Here is a 13,759-nt window from a genome sequence, read left to right on the forward strand (position 1 = left end):
CCAATCCTAGTTTCAGTTTTATTCTTCCGTGCTATAGACAGCCCTCGGGCATCAATTGCAAGGTAAAAGTTGAACTGGTTTTAGGTTTTCATCGAATTTTGAACTATTTTTGAACTCCCTTTGTTCATTAGTATGTGATAACTTGCTGAATCCGATTTGATGATCTCCGCCGGAGTTACCTGCAAAACAGAACCGGAGACGGGATCTCCGGGAAAACTCTCCGACGATCTAGTCAGTTCTTTGTATGAGGGTTGGTAATAATAGCATTACGGGGAAAAATGTGAACGTACCTCTCCCCTTTGGCCTTATGGCTTTTTATAAGTGTTCTTAAGTAACCGCCGAGGGCGGTTACTCCTTCCAGGCCACGTTCCGAGGGCAGTTACTCCTTTTTAGGCCATGTCCCTTTCATGGCTTTCGTGGCAACAAACGTGGTATCGTTTGTTCTGAGTGGGAGTTTTGGTGCTCCATTTAGGAATTCGGGGCAGTTACTTACTTCACCCGCTTCCTCTATTCGGGTCCCATCCGATCCTAGACCATGGGTCTAAGTATGGGCTGGGCCCGTGTAATGAATTCGGCCCAGTTTGGCTTCGCGGGTCATCACATGCCTCCCCCTTAGTTTGGCAAGAGCCCTTTAGGGTCTTTTTATAGGGGACTCTTCGTTTTTGTCTGGATATTCAAAATTCAAAAATTGTGAATTTCCTTATCCATCGTTTCTTTTCCGGCATCGTCGTTTCTTTTTCGGCATCAACCTCTTCGCGTTCATTCTTCTCTGTGTAGTCTTTCATATGTAAGTTTTCCTTTCCACAACTTGTACCTCGCTCGACTCTTTACTTCTGTTCATTTTTCTTCATCAATATGTCGAACCCTGACCTCGACTTCGCACCGTTCGACGAAAATTACGTCCGCGAGGTATCTCATGAGGTCGATGAGATGGTTGATGAAGCTTCAACCAGCTCTCCTGGGTCTGATTCTCATCCCGCCGACTTCCTCCACCTAGCGAATACATCCGATGAGGGTTTAGGTTTTGACCCTAAAAAGTTGATTCCGCCACCTGTCCCAACCCCTCGTTTGCTACGGAAGAAGGACAGATCGGGAAGCCTAGTTTGTCAGGAGACAATTGATGACTTGCGGGAGCAGTATTTATGGCTTCAAGGTCTCGAAGCCCTCATTCCCGGGGAGGATAGAGGACCGGGCGACTACCCAAAGGGGTATTTCACCATTTTCGTCGCCCAGATTATCTGCGGTTTCACGTATCCGCTGGCGGATGAGATTGCCTCCGTCCTTGGCGGTTACGGAATCGCACCTGGTCAATTGCATCCCAACGGATGGGCCGACTTAACTCTGGACAAATTTCTGGCGGATTGTCTGGAGGTTCCCTTCTCGCTCAAAATTTTCTCCAAGCTTCATCATTTCAAAAGTTCGGCGGGGTATTTCACTTTCATCCGTCAGAGCGGTTACTATGGTTTCGACGAGAAGCTGAAGAAGATCCGCGAGTGGGACCGATCTTACTTCTTTATCAAGTTTAATGAAGGGAATCCAAACTTCCTTCGCTGCTGGGGCCGGCCCAATGTAAAGAGTTTGAACTTCGGTTACCCCAGTGAGGAAGAATCCGCTGTTATAAAGTTCTTGAAGAGTACGCCTCCTTTCGTATGGACATATGACCAGGCCTTCCATATGCTAAGGAGCCGAGTAGCGATTGCCTACCGCGAGGGAGATCGCGTTGTCTATATCCCTTATCGCGTTTTTGTTCAAGGTATTTTTTTTATTTCCAAGTTGATGATTTCTTTTAACCCTTTGCAGGGGTGATCCTTTATCTCAACTCGCTGCAGATCGGGAGGCGAAAGCCCTAGCGAGAAGGAAGAGGCGGATGGCGGGGACCACCTCCGTTGCAGGGGCGAATTCTCCTAGAGGGGCGATTACTTCTATTGAGGCGGCTTCTCCCGTAAGGGCCTCCGTTTCACAAGGTCCAGCTTCTGCTTCCGAGGACCTTCCCTTAACTAGGAAGCGGAAGCATAATGCGGATACAGAGTCTTCTCGTTCCAGAAAGAAAAACACCTCTGTGTCCCTCACTGTTGGCGGCACACCCGTATCCGCCCCGTCCAAAGGAAAGAGCAGTACTCCAATTCACGAGGTATCTCAATCCATTCCCCCCTTTTTTTATGTTGTTAACTTTTCCTCATGAGTTATCTGCTGTTCTCCTGATCTTTCTCCTTATGCATTCGCAGCCGATTCCCGACATCAGCGGGTGGTGGACTAGGACCTTTGGTATGGCCGTGAGCTTTTCTTGTAAGGACATTGTCTCTTCCATATGCAATGTCCTTGGGCGGCTCCCCTCTGCTTCCCGTGTGCGAGAACAAGTACCGCTTCCTACTGCAATGGAGGGGATTGAGAAGCGTGCCATAGAGGTATATTGTTGTTTTGGGGGTAGAGGCTTGTCATTCCCTTTCAAGGATCTTGTGTCCATAGTAATCGTATGTTTCTATTCGCCCTTTTTATTCATGAGCCGTCTTATATGCAGATTATCAATTTCGCGGAGGGCGCTCTCCAAAGGGATGCTGAACGAGCCAAAGAGTTGGAGAACCTTGGTACTGAATTGGCGACTCAGAAGTCGCTTTATGATGATGTCCAAGGGAAGGTAAAGGCTCTTGAAGGCGCTTGTCAGAAGGTTATGAGCGAGAAGGAGGAAGCTCTCAGATCCCTCCAGGCTAAGTCCGACGAGCTGCTAAAGGTCCTTGATGATCTAAATTCATCCAAGGAGGCTCTGGAGATGCAAAAGAAGAAAGCTGAGGAGATTCTAGCCGAAGATGGTGCTCGCATCTATTGGTATGGGGAGCGAATTCATGCCGCTTATGAGCATGGGCATCCAGATCGAGTACTTAGCCGCCCCAAGGTTCCCATCCCCGAAAAGGATCTAACTGAGAAGTGGGACAAGCTGGAAGCCGAGGATGCTGATATGGATGAGGTACTCTTCTTAGATTGGCAGAGTTTTCAGAACTCTCCAATTAGCTGCGAGATCCCTACTCAGAACGCGGAAAAAGAGGCACCACAAGACCTTTCTCAGCCTGAGCAAGAGGTACCGCCCTCTGAAGCGGTTACTGATTCGAGGGTTGAGGATTCGCTTGAAGCAGATCCGCCCACTGGAGGAGATGAGGGAGCCGCTGAAGGCGAGGAGGGCCATAGGGGTGAAGGAGAGGAAGCTGTAGCATAGTTTGATTTATATCTGGACTGTTGTATGTAACAAACTGCCCGTATATATATATTTTCTTTTGCTTGCCGCTTTACCTATACGTGCGATTGTTGTTTTATTCCTTATTGCCCTTTGTTTTCATACGTGACCCTTGCCTTTTGCCGACTCCATATTTGTATTTCCTCGTAGTTTAGTTTCGTTTCCGCTAGGGTGGCCAGACCCTTTTTGCAATTTTTTGAGTACTCGTTAATTCGCTTAATTTTATGCCTTATCTTATAATTTTTCTTTCGAAAATAATATAATCATAAGGTTAATCATAAGGTTTTGCGAGTGATGCGTAATCATGCATCCGCCTTTCTTTAAGAGGCAACACATTTATGTGTTTTTAAGTTTAACCATAAGGTTTTTGCGAGTGATGCGTAATCATGCATCCGCCTTTCTTAATAGGCAACACATTTATGTGTTTTTAAGTTTAACCATAAGGTTTTTGCGCGATTTACCCGCCTTTTGTTTGTAGATAACACACTGAAGTGGTTGTCCTAAAAAGGATCCGTACTCAGACGCTGTATGCAACAATTGAATATCTTTATTGATAAAAGAAAAGACTTTTTGTTACATTGGTATATGAAATGTGTGGGATCAAAGCCTCATTAAAACCTTTTATCAGAAAACCCAGTGGGAAAAAACTCATAAAAGGAAAAAGAGTACTCGTCATTTCCCTGAACTACCCAGCCCGTTTATATAGGCGCAGATTTTCTAGATTCCAGGTGCGCGGGAGCTTTTTTCCACTCATTTCTTCTATTTCAAAAGTTGATGGTCCCAACTTCTTGGATACTCTGTATGGTCCGATCCAGTTGACGCCTAATTTGCCTTTGCCATCTCTGGATTGTATTTTATCCGCTTTTTTCAAGACCAAGTCATTCTCGTTGATTATCACTTTTCGCACCCTTCTGTCATGATATTTCTTGACCCTATTGCGGTATACTGCCATTTGCATGTAAGCTTTTTCTCTTCGTTCTTCAACAGAATCCAATGCATCTCTAATGTTGATAGGATTTTGTGTGTCACAATAATAAATTATTCGATCTGTAGGCGACTTGATTTCAACAGGTAGGACTGCTTCGGCTCCATAAACCAGCGAGAAAGGTGTTTTGCCAGTTGCTGCTTTTACAGAAGTTCTGTATGCCCATAACATATGGGGTATCTCATCCGCCCAACCTGTTTTTTTATCGCCTAGCCGCTTCTTGATCCCTTGAATCATGGCCCTGTTGGTAACCTCTGTCATACCATTCGATTGGGGATGGTTTACGGAAGAAAAATGATTCTTGATCCCCATGCTTTCGCAGTATGCTTTGAACTTGACACAGTTGAACTGGGTGCCGTTGTCAGTTATAAGCTTTTGCGGGATTCCAAATCGCATGATAATGTTCTCTCGTAAGAACTCGATCATTCGTTCAGGTGTTTGAGCGGTTACTGCCTCCGCTTCTACCCATTTGCTGAAGTGGTCAACTGCGACTACCAAGTACTTCCTTTTCTTTGTCGTTTCTGGGAATGGACCCACTATATCGATTCCCCATGTTGCGAATGGCCATGCCGTCATTATAGAGATTTGTTCGGCTCCGGGAACATGCTTTTCATTCGCATGGATTTGACAACTGTGACATTCCGCTACCATCTTCTGGGAATCCTCCATCACCTTTGGCCAATAGTATCCCATTAGCTTGACTTTTCTTACCAACGCCGCGGATGCTTCATGTGCGCCGCACATTCCTTCATGGAGTTCTCGCAGTACGTAGTCTCCTTCATTGCGGCTAACACATTTCAACCATGGACATGTATATGATTTTCGATACAAAGTTCCATCTCGAATTGAGTATCTCGCTGATTGTCCAATTAGCTTTCTGGCTAGGCTTTTGTCATCCGGCAAATCTCCCTGCTCCAGATATTGGCGGATGGGTATCCGCCAATCTTCATCATCTTCCAGCTCTTCAATGACCATAATCTGATCGACTTCAAATGCCGGTGCGGATCTTATCTCCAAATTGCATGCTTTTTGATTCCATGGTTCTCTACTCGCCGCTGCTTTTGCCAGTTCATCAGCCTTTGTGTTTTGGCCTCTTGGAACATGCACCATTTCCTAGATGACTCCCTTGTGTGTTAACTCCTGCGTCAATCTGCCTACTACCTGATGGTATTTGACCAGATCTTCTTGTTTCACCAGATAGTTTTTTGTGATCTGATTTATCATGAGTTTAGAATCGCTGTAGATCACCACTCTTTCTGGCGTAAGTTCATTAAGCAGCTTCAATCCGCATATCATTGCTTCATACTCTGCGGCATTATTGGTAGTTTCGAATGTTAACTTTGCCGCATAGTACAGGCGAATAACCTCCGGACCTTTGATGACGACTCCTAGTCCAGCTCCATCCGTGGACAATGCCCCATCTGTGAACATGCTCCACTCTTCTTTTTGTGCCTTTGGACGTTCATCTTCATCCCACGTGAATTCATTCACGAAATCGGCAAGTACTTGACCCTTTAGTGCTGGTCTTCCTTCGTAGCGAATATCGAATTCCCCCAGGCGAATTGACCATTCCATTAATCGGCCGGATGCGTCAGGTTTCTGCAGTACCTTCCGCATTGGAATTCCGGTTCTCACAATGATAGTATGCGCCTGAAAGTATGGTTTTAGCCTAGCCGCCGTGGTTATCACCGCGAGAGCCATTTTGTCCAACTTCGAATACCGAAGTTCTGCATCCTTCAAGACTTTGCTCACATAGTACACTGGATATTGTTGGCCCTCTTCTTCTCACACCATCACAGTGCATATCGCCATACTGGTGACGGATACGTAAAGAAATAAATCTTCTCCATCCTCCGGCCTGCTCATTAGGGGCGGATAGCATAGCAGTCGCTTTATCCCTTCGAATGCTTCTTGGCAATCCGCCGTCCATTCAAAGGACTTAGACTTTTTGATGGTGTTGTAAAAAGGTAGACATCTCCTAGCTGAGCATGATATGAATCGCCCTAATGCCACCAGCCGCCCGTTCAGTCTCTGTACTTCCCTTATGTTCCTCGGTGTCTTCATCTCCATTACCGCTTTAACTTTCTCGGGATTTGCCTCGACTCCTTTGCCACTAACAATGAAACCCAAGAATTTTCCCGCTCTTGCCCCAAATGTGCATTTCTCTGGATTCAATTTGAGGCCATATTTGATTAGCACTTCCAGGATTTCCTTAATGTCCTTCGGGTGGTTCTGCATCTTCTTGCTTTTAATGATCATGTCATCCACATAGATCGAGAAGTTCTCGCCCGATTTGTCTGAAAATATTTTGTTCATCATTCGTTGATATGTTGCTCCCGCATTTTTCAGTCCAAAGGGCATCACCTTGAAGCAATAAGTTGACTGATGAGTTATGAATGATGTCTTGATTTCATCCGCCTTCTCCATGGGTATCTGGTGGTAGCTGGATTTCACATCGGTGAACGATAAAGCCTCAAATCCTGCAGTTCCATCTACTAATATATCAATGTTAGGCAGCGGATACATATCCTTCGGACATGCTTTATTCAGATCTTTGAAGTCGACGCACATTCTGTACGTTCCATTTGGCTTTTTGACTAGCACCACATTGGCTAGCCACTCCGGATACGTGACTTCTCGAATCGCATCCGATTTTAGCAAATCTGCCACTGCTTTTTCAATCGCCTTCTGCCGCTCTGGAGCGTGTCCTCTCTTTTTCTATCGCACTGGGGTTGCACCTTTGTCCACATTCAACCGATGGGTTGCTATATCTGGACTTATTCCTTTCAGCACTTCATTCGGAGCGGCGAATGCCGACTCGCATTGGATCAACACCTCAGTAATGGCTTTCTTCGTTTCCTCGGGGAGTCCTGCCGCTATTCGTACATTCTTGTCATTTGAGATGGCGAATAGTTCTGTTTCTCCTAATGCTTCTGCCGGCAACTTCTCATCAACTTTATCATCTTCATCTGGCTTTAGTTCAAGTGACAATGTATAAGCTTGTTGAGACACAAGTTGATCTCCTTCAACTATGACTCGCCCTTGGTGTGTTGGCAAATGCAATGTCAAATGCTTCATTGAGATGAGCGACTCCGTTTCCGATAGGAACGGACGCCCTAGAATTATGTTGTAGGCCAACGGGAGATCAACAATTGCGAATTCTAGATCACCTCGCCATTTTAGATTCTTATCGCCCATTTCTGCTTCCAACACCACCTGTCCACTTGTTTGAGATGATTGACCCCCAAAACCAGTTACATCCATGAATGTATGTTCCACTCGCTCGTCATTAATTCCCAACTTGTTGAATGCAGTCCGAGTAATAACATTACAAGAACTGCCGGTATCAATAAGGACCCGCTTAACGTCCCATCCTTCTACGGCCATCGTAATCACCAAGGCATCCGCATGCGGCTCCGTGATTCGCGCAAATGAGTAATTGAGGGCATCCCCCCTATGCGTGTTGCTTTTTCGCTGTTCAAGGCGAGCCCTTTTTGTTGGCGGCTCATAGATCCCGCCAGCTATCACGTTTATCACCCCTTTCTTCTGTTTCTTTTTGGGCCTTGCTTCTCCCTCATGCAGGAGCGTTGTTTTCTCATCAATCGTTTCTTTTCTTACGAATTGGCTTAGCTTTCCCCTCTCAATCAGCTTTTCTATTTCCTTCTTCAGTTCATAGCAATCGTTCGTGTCATGGCCGTTCAATCTGTGGAACCTGCAATATTTGTTAGGATATCGCCCCAAACTAGTTCGGCCTTTCGCCTCGGGGAACCGCACATCCTTCTTCAGGGGGTTCTTTTCGATCCAAAGTAACACCTCCTGGCGAGTCGTATTCAATGGTGTTTGATATCCTCCCCCTTGAAAGGAGCGATCGCTTCTGCGAACATAATTACCCTTGGACTGGGTCAGGCGCCGATTTTCCGAAGTGGATCTAGCAGCATCTCTCTCTCTCCGGGTTTGAGCTCTATGTTCTCTGTTGACATCATCCACTTCCATGAATTCCTTTGCTATCTTCATGAGTTCGGCCACTGTGCGCGGCTTGTTGCGGATGATTTCCTCCCGCATGCTCCAATCCGTGGTTCCATCCGCCATGATGTTGCGAATGCTCACGATATCCGGGTTCTGCAACCGCACCAGGATATCGTTGAATGCGACAACAAATTCCCTTAGGGAATTATAGTTCCTCTGTTTGATCTCCTTCAGCTGCCTATCCATCACATCCGCTGCTTTACAGCCCACGAACTTTGCACAGAAATCACGACTGTATTGATTCCAGTTGTGAATAGATTCAGCAGGTAAAGACCGAAACCAATCAGATGCCGCTCCGCCCAAAGTGGTCGAGAATAATCTGCAAATTATGCTTTCACTCGCTCCGGCAACATCCATTAATTCTCTATAGTTCCTGACATGAGCCTCAGGATCAGAATTTGGATCCTCATAGTATTTAGGTATCGCCGGCGCCTTTATCCTGTGATCTGGTATAAATTCCCGCAACGACGGAGCAAAAGGCGAATCACTCTGCACCTCTGCTCTCGCCCTAGGCGTGTACCCCATTCGCTCCATCATGTTCCGTAGTTGATCTTCCAACTCAGGATGGGGTATTCGCCGAATCTCCTCCATCCGCTGCTGGTGAACTCTGGGTGACATCCACCCGCCAATTGATGTTGAGATTTGTTCTCGCCGTGGTTCTAGCCGCTGTCCGGTTATAGGATCAAAGTTCCAAGTGTGCCCCTGCCCAGACGTATTCGCCCCAGACGTCATTAACTCTGAATGCCCGCAAACCAAAGGCTCCGTGTGTTGTAGTGGAAGGATTCCTGGTATTCCCGACGTTGGTTGGGATGTTTGCCAGGTCGGATGGATCGTCATACTAGGATCGCGATACGAGTAGTTGCCTGGGTGGCTGTGTGGGTTCATGCGACTACTCTGACCTATCTGATTTGGCTCTCGAGATGGCTGCGGAAGCGCAGATATGGTGGCAGTAGTCGATGGTTGTGTGGAGATGACAACAGGTTGTTGAGGAGCAGCCGCCACAGTGTTATTGTGATCAGCGATTGCGGTTAGTAAACCAATCATCCGATCCCCCGCCGCTTGGCTCATATTTGAAGCCAAGACTTGTCCTGCCATTTGGACGAAATCGCTATTGGACATCTCCATCTCAGTTTGCACTTGGACTTCCAATAATGGACTCAATTGTCCCGAAGGGTTCGTCGAGCTAGGCACCACAGGTTGTGTACTCGCAGGCTGCGAATTCGCAGTCCGTGGACCCCTTGAGTTCATACTAGTTGATCTGGTTGTAACGCCGGTCGTTCGTGATGGTTCTAACATGTTCTTTGTGTACCTTTAACCAAATGTTGGTAAAAAAGGTCCACGATCACCGCACCAATGATAACTTGCTGAATCCGATTTGATGATCTCCGTCGGAGTTACCTGCAAAACAGAACCGGAGACGGGATCTCCGGGAAAACTCTCCGACGATCTAGTCAGTTCTTTGTATGAGGGTTGGTAATAATAGCATTACGGGGAAAAATGTGAACGTACCTCTCCCCTTTGGCCTTATGGCTTTTTATAAGTGTTCTTAAGTAACCGCCGAGGGCGGTTACTCCTTCCAGGCCACGTTCCGAGGGCGGTTACTCCTTTTTAGGCCATGTCCCTTTCGTGGCTTTCGTGGCAACAAAAGTGGTATCGTTTGTTCTGAGTGGGAGTTTTGATGCTCCATTTAGGAATTCGGGGCAGTTACTTACTTCACCCGCTTCCTCTATTCGGGCTCTATTCGGGTCCCATCCGATCCTAGACCATGGGTCTAAGTATGGGCTGGGCCCGTGTAATGAATTCGGCCCGGTTTGGCTTCGCGGGTCATCAGTATGTGAATGAAATAAGTTTTTGTTTGGGTATATGAATAACTGGAAGGAGTTATAGTTTCATTTTGTCGATGCTTTTGAAACTGAGCCACTTCAAAGTTCAAATCATGGAGATCAGATGCTTGTTAATTTGCTTTATTGTTTCAAACATAATCAAAAACATTAAATTGGTCATCCAAAAGTCTCAACATATTACTTTAGTTTTGCTTTCTCTACCTTTGTTTTTGAATTAATTCAGTGAAGCTGTACTGGTAGTTAAACGTTTTAATATTTTATAGGTCGTATGATTGGTGAAGCTGAAGAATGATGGAATTCTCAATGTGCATTTGGTAAATTTCGTACTTGGGTGTTCAAAGTAATTCGCTCAATCAAGAAAGTCTTATCTTTCAATGACATTAAATTATATTGTGATTCAAAGAGTGATACCTTTTTGTGATGCTAGAATTTTACACAGATGGTGTATTAATTATCTTGGAGTCCCTGATGAGGTTATTCTTTTAAGGGGATCTTGATATGCTAGATGATGATACTAACTTACTAAGGGGATCAGAGGGAAAGCTAGTTGCTGCTGCTAGTGTATACAGAAATCCCACATTGGAAAGAAAGCACTTTGAGGACCAAGAAGTGAAATATAAAAAGAGGAACCTAACACTGGTAGAAGTATACCTTTCTCGGCCTTTTGGCTAAGATCAAGTGTAGTATCTGTTCTTATCAGTTTAATATCTGATATGTGGACCAATGGTCCACACGATATTAAATTTATTTTTTAAGGGGGAAGACCTATATCAATGGCTTGCCATTGGGGTTTTCAAGAGTCTCCATTGTTTTGCACTATAGCATTGGCCTGGCTCATCCCTCCAAATCTAGTTTTATCTTTAGAGTTTTAAATTTGTAATTTGTTGGCTTTTATTTGAAATATTGTTGCTTGATATTCAATTCAATTGTTTATATTATTTTTAGAAAGTGGACTTAAGAGTTCAAGAGAGTGCGCATTTCAGGCTTGGATAGTGAAGTTTCTGTTTTGTTGAGTGATAAATAGTTCAAAGGTAGTTTGCTATTTTGCTCACTCTATAAAGTTAGATTCAGTTGGGATTCAAATTATATAATCTTTTTTGTGCTTCATGGTGTTCCCTTTTACCTGTAATGCTAGAATTTTACATCCATGGTATTAATTATCTTGGAGTCCCTCAAACTACACAATATTTATCATATCTTCTGAGGCATTCCAATGAGCTTAATATTTTTGGTCCCCCCTCTCTGGAGTGATGTTATTTAGCCAAATCAGAAACAGATGTGCTCCACAAGGCAATGCTTTCGAGTCTTGGGTTATTATCTTTGCAATGTTGATTATTACTCGATATGGAGGAAGAACTGCAAATGCTCTTGCTGAGAAGCGGATAAACAAAGTCACATTGTGTCTTATTGGGATACAGAATTCATGGGTCAGTTCGTGGATGGAATGTGGTTAGTTATCTTTTTCTTTAACTTAATTTGTGGCAGTTGGGGCCTGCGTTCGCGCGGCCCCTTCCAATCCTAGTTTCAGCTTTATTTTATGTTAATTTGATCCACTTTATAATCATGCAAAAGATGTGTTTCTGTTCTTTTCTCAGTAACCAAACAAGAAATTTAACATGTAATTCCTGTTATCATTTCATTAGTCCAGCAATAGCGATTGTTTATTTGTTTGTTTATTTATTTATTGATCAAACAATGTATAGGTTATTGCTTATTTTGCTTCTCGTTATCGATTAGGTAATCAATTCTTTCTGTTTGGAGGCTATGTTGGGGCAAAGATTATCTACTGGGCATCCATTGCAAGGTAAAAATTGAACTAGCTTTAGGTTTTCATCAAATTTTGAACTCCCTTTTTTCATTAGTATGTGATGAAAGAAGTTTTTGTTTGGGTATATGGATAACTGGAAGGAGTTATAGTTTCGTTTTGTTCGATGTTTTTGAAACTGAGCCACTTCAAAGTTCAAATCATGGAGATCAGATGCTTGTTTATTTGTTCTATTGTTTCAACATAATCAAAGACATTAAATTGGACATCCAAAAGTCTCAACATATTACTTATGATTCAAAGCGTGATATCTTTTTGTGATTCATTGTCCAATATTACCTGTGATGCTAGAATTTTACACACATGGTTATTCTTTTAAGGTAGCCGACCCCGAATCATTTCGGGACTAAGGCTTTGTTGTTGTTGTTGGTTATTCTTTTAAGGGGATCTTGATATGCTAGATGAATGTAAGCAACCAGCTCGCTATTTTGTTGTGAAGCATTATGGCCAACTTACTAAGGGGATCAGAGGGAAAGCTAGTTTTTGCCAGTGTATAAAAAAGTCCGACATTGGAAAGAAAACAATTTGAGGATGAAGAAGTGAAATATAAAAAGAGAAACCTAACACTAGTAGAAGCATACCTTTCTCGGCCTTTTGGCTAAGATAAGTGTAGTATCTGTTCTTATCAGTTTAATATCTGATATGTGGACCAATGGTCCACACGATATTAAATTAATTTTTTTAGGGGGAAAGCCTATATCAATGACTTGCCATTGGGGTCTTCAAGAGTCGCCATTTTGTTAAAGTATAGCACTGGCTTGGCTCACCCCTCCAATTCCAATTTTATCTTTCGAGTTTTTGATTTATAATTTATTGACTTTTATTTGAAATATCAAAGTATTTATATCTATTTGAAATATCAAAGAATTTATTTCTATGTATCTCTGATAGGTTGGGAGGAAATGTTGATATGGTTGTCTATACCATGTTGTTAAATTCATCTTCTGTACCCAATGCTTTATTTCTCTCCTAGTTGATCCTGATTCGACATTAAAAGTATATTGATTTTTCCCCCTTGATGCTTCTCAAATGTCTTGAAGAATGCTCTCCTTGATGTGAGGTAAATGTGAGGGAAAGAAAGAAGTGAAGGGCTAAGTCAGTTCACAGTTAAACTCCGAGGGGGGAGTCTTAATTCCACTCCGATCCTAGTTAGTCGAGTAGCTTGAAAGAAATCTACCTCATGGAGTACGGACAGCGGATTGTATTTTTTAAGTATGCCTTGTGATTATGTGCGAAATAGCATTTTCCTCAATCCCCAATAAACTCATATCACTCTCGATTACCCTCCTCCAAGTTTGCTTAGGTCTTCCCCTACCCCTCACCACTACATCCCTTTGCCACTCTTCAGTCCTCCTAACCGGTGCATCAAGCGCTCTTCGTCTTACATGGCCAAACCACCTTAGTCGGTTTTCCCTCATTTTATTCTCAATAGGTGTAACCCCTACTTTTGTCCTAATTATTTCATTACTCACCCGATCATTTCTCGTATGACCACACATCCATCTCAACATACGCATCTCCGCCACCGACATCTTATGAATGTGACATGTTTCACTGCCCAACACTCACTCCGTACCATATAACAGTGCTAGTCTGATTGCCGCGCGGTAGAATTTTCACTTCAATCTATTAGGCATGTCGGGGTCACAAAGGAAACCCGTAGCACTCTTGCTATTTTGTTGTGAAGTATTATGGCCATCTTGATATTCTAGATGATGATACTAACTTACTAAGGGATCAGAGGGAAAGCTAGTTGTTGATGCTAGTGTATACAGAAATCCCACATTGGAAAGAAAGATCTTTGAGGACCAAGAAGTGAAATATAAAAAGAGAAACCCAACACTAGTAGAAGC

At 43.8% G+C, this 13,759-nt stretch overlaps 2 non-coding genes and 1 pseudogene across 2 annotated transcripts; all 3 read left to right on the forward strand.

Annotated features, from left to right (window-relative positions):
- Positions 1-10,728: 10,728 nt before the first annotated feature.
- On the forward strand, positions 10,729-10,924 carry LOC136215812 (U2 spliceosomal RNA). The gene has a single exon (XR_010682819.1). It is a non-coding gene; the product is annotated as a U2 spliceosomal RNA (small nuclear RNA).
- A 399-nt stretch (positions 10,925-11,323) lies between these two features.
- Positions 11,324-11,386, forward strand: LOC136216295 (small nucleolar RNA snoR127; annotated as a pseudogene).
- A 1,097-nt stretch (positions 11,387-12,483) lies between these two features.
- On the forward strand, positions 12,484-12,678 carry LOC136215820 (U2 spliceosomal RNA). The gene has a single exon (XR_010682826.1). It is a non-coding gene; the product is annotated as a U2 spliceosomal RNA (small nuclear RNA).
- Positions 12,679-13,759: the final 1,081 nt, after the last annotated feature.

Source organism: Euphorbia lathyris, chromosome 1 (genome assembly GCF_963576675.1).
Source record: "Euphorbia lathyris chromosome 1, ddEupLath1.1, whole genome shotgun sequence".
NCBI lineage: Eukaryota > Viridiplantae > Streptophyta > Magnoliopsida > Malpighiales > Euphorbiaceae > Euphorbia > Euphorbia lathyris.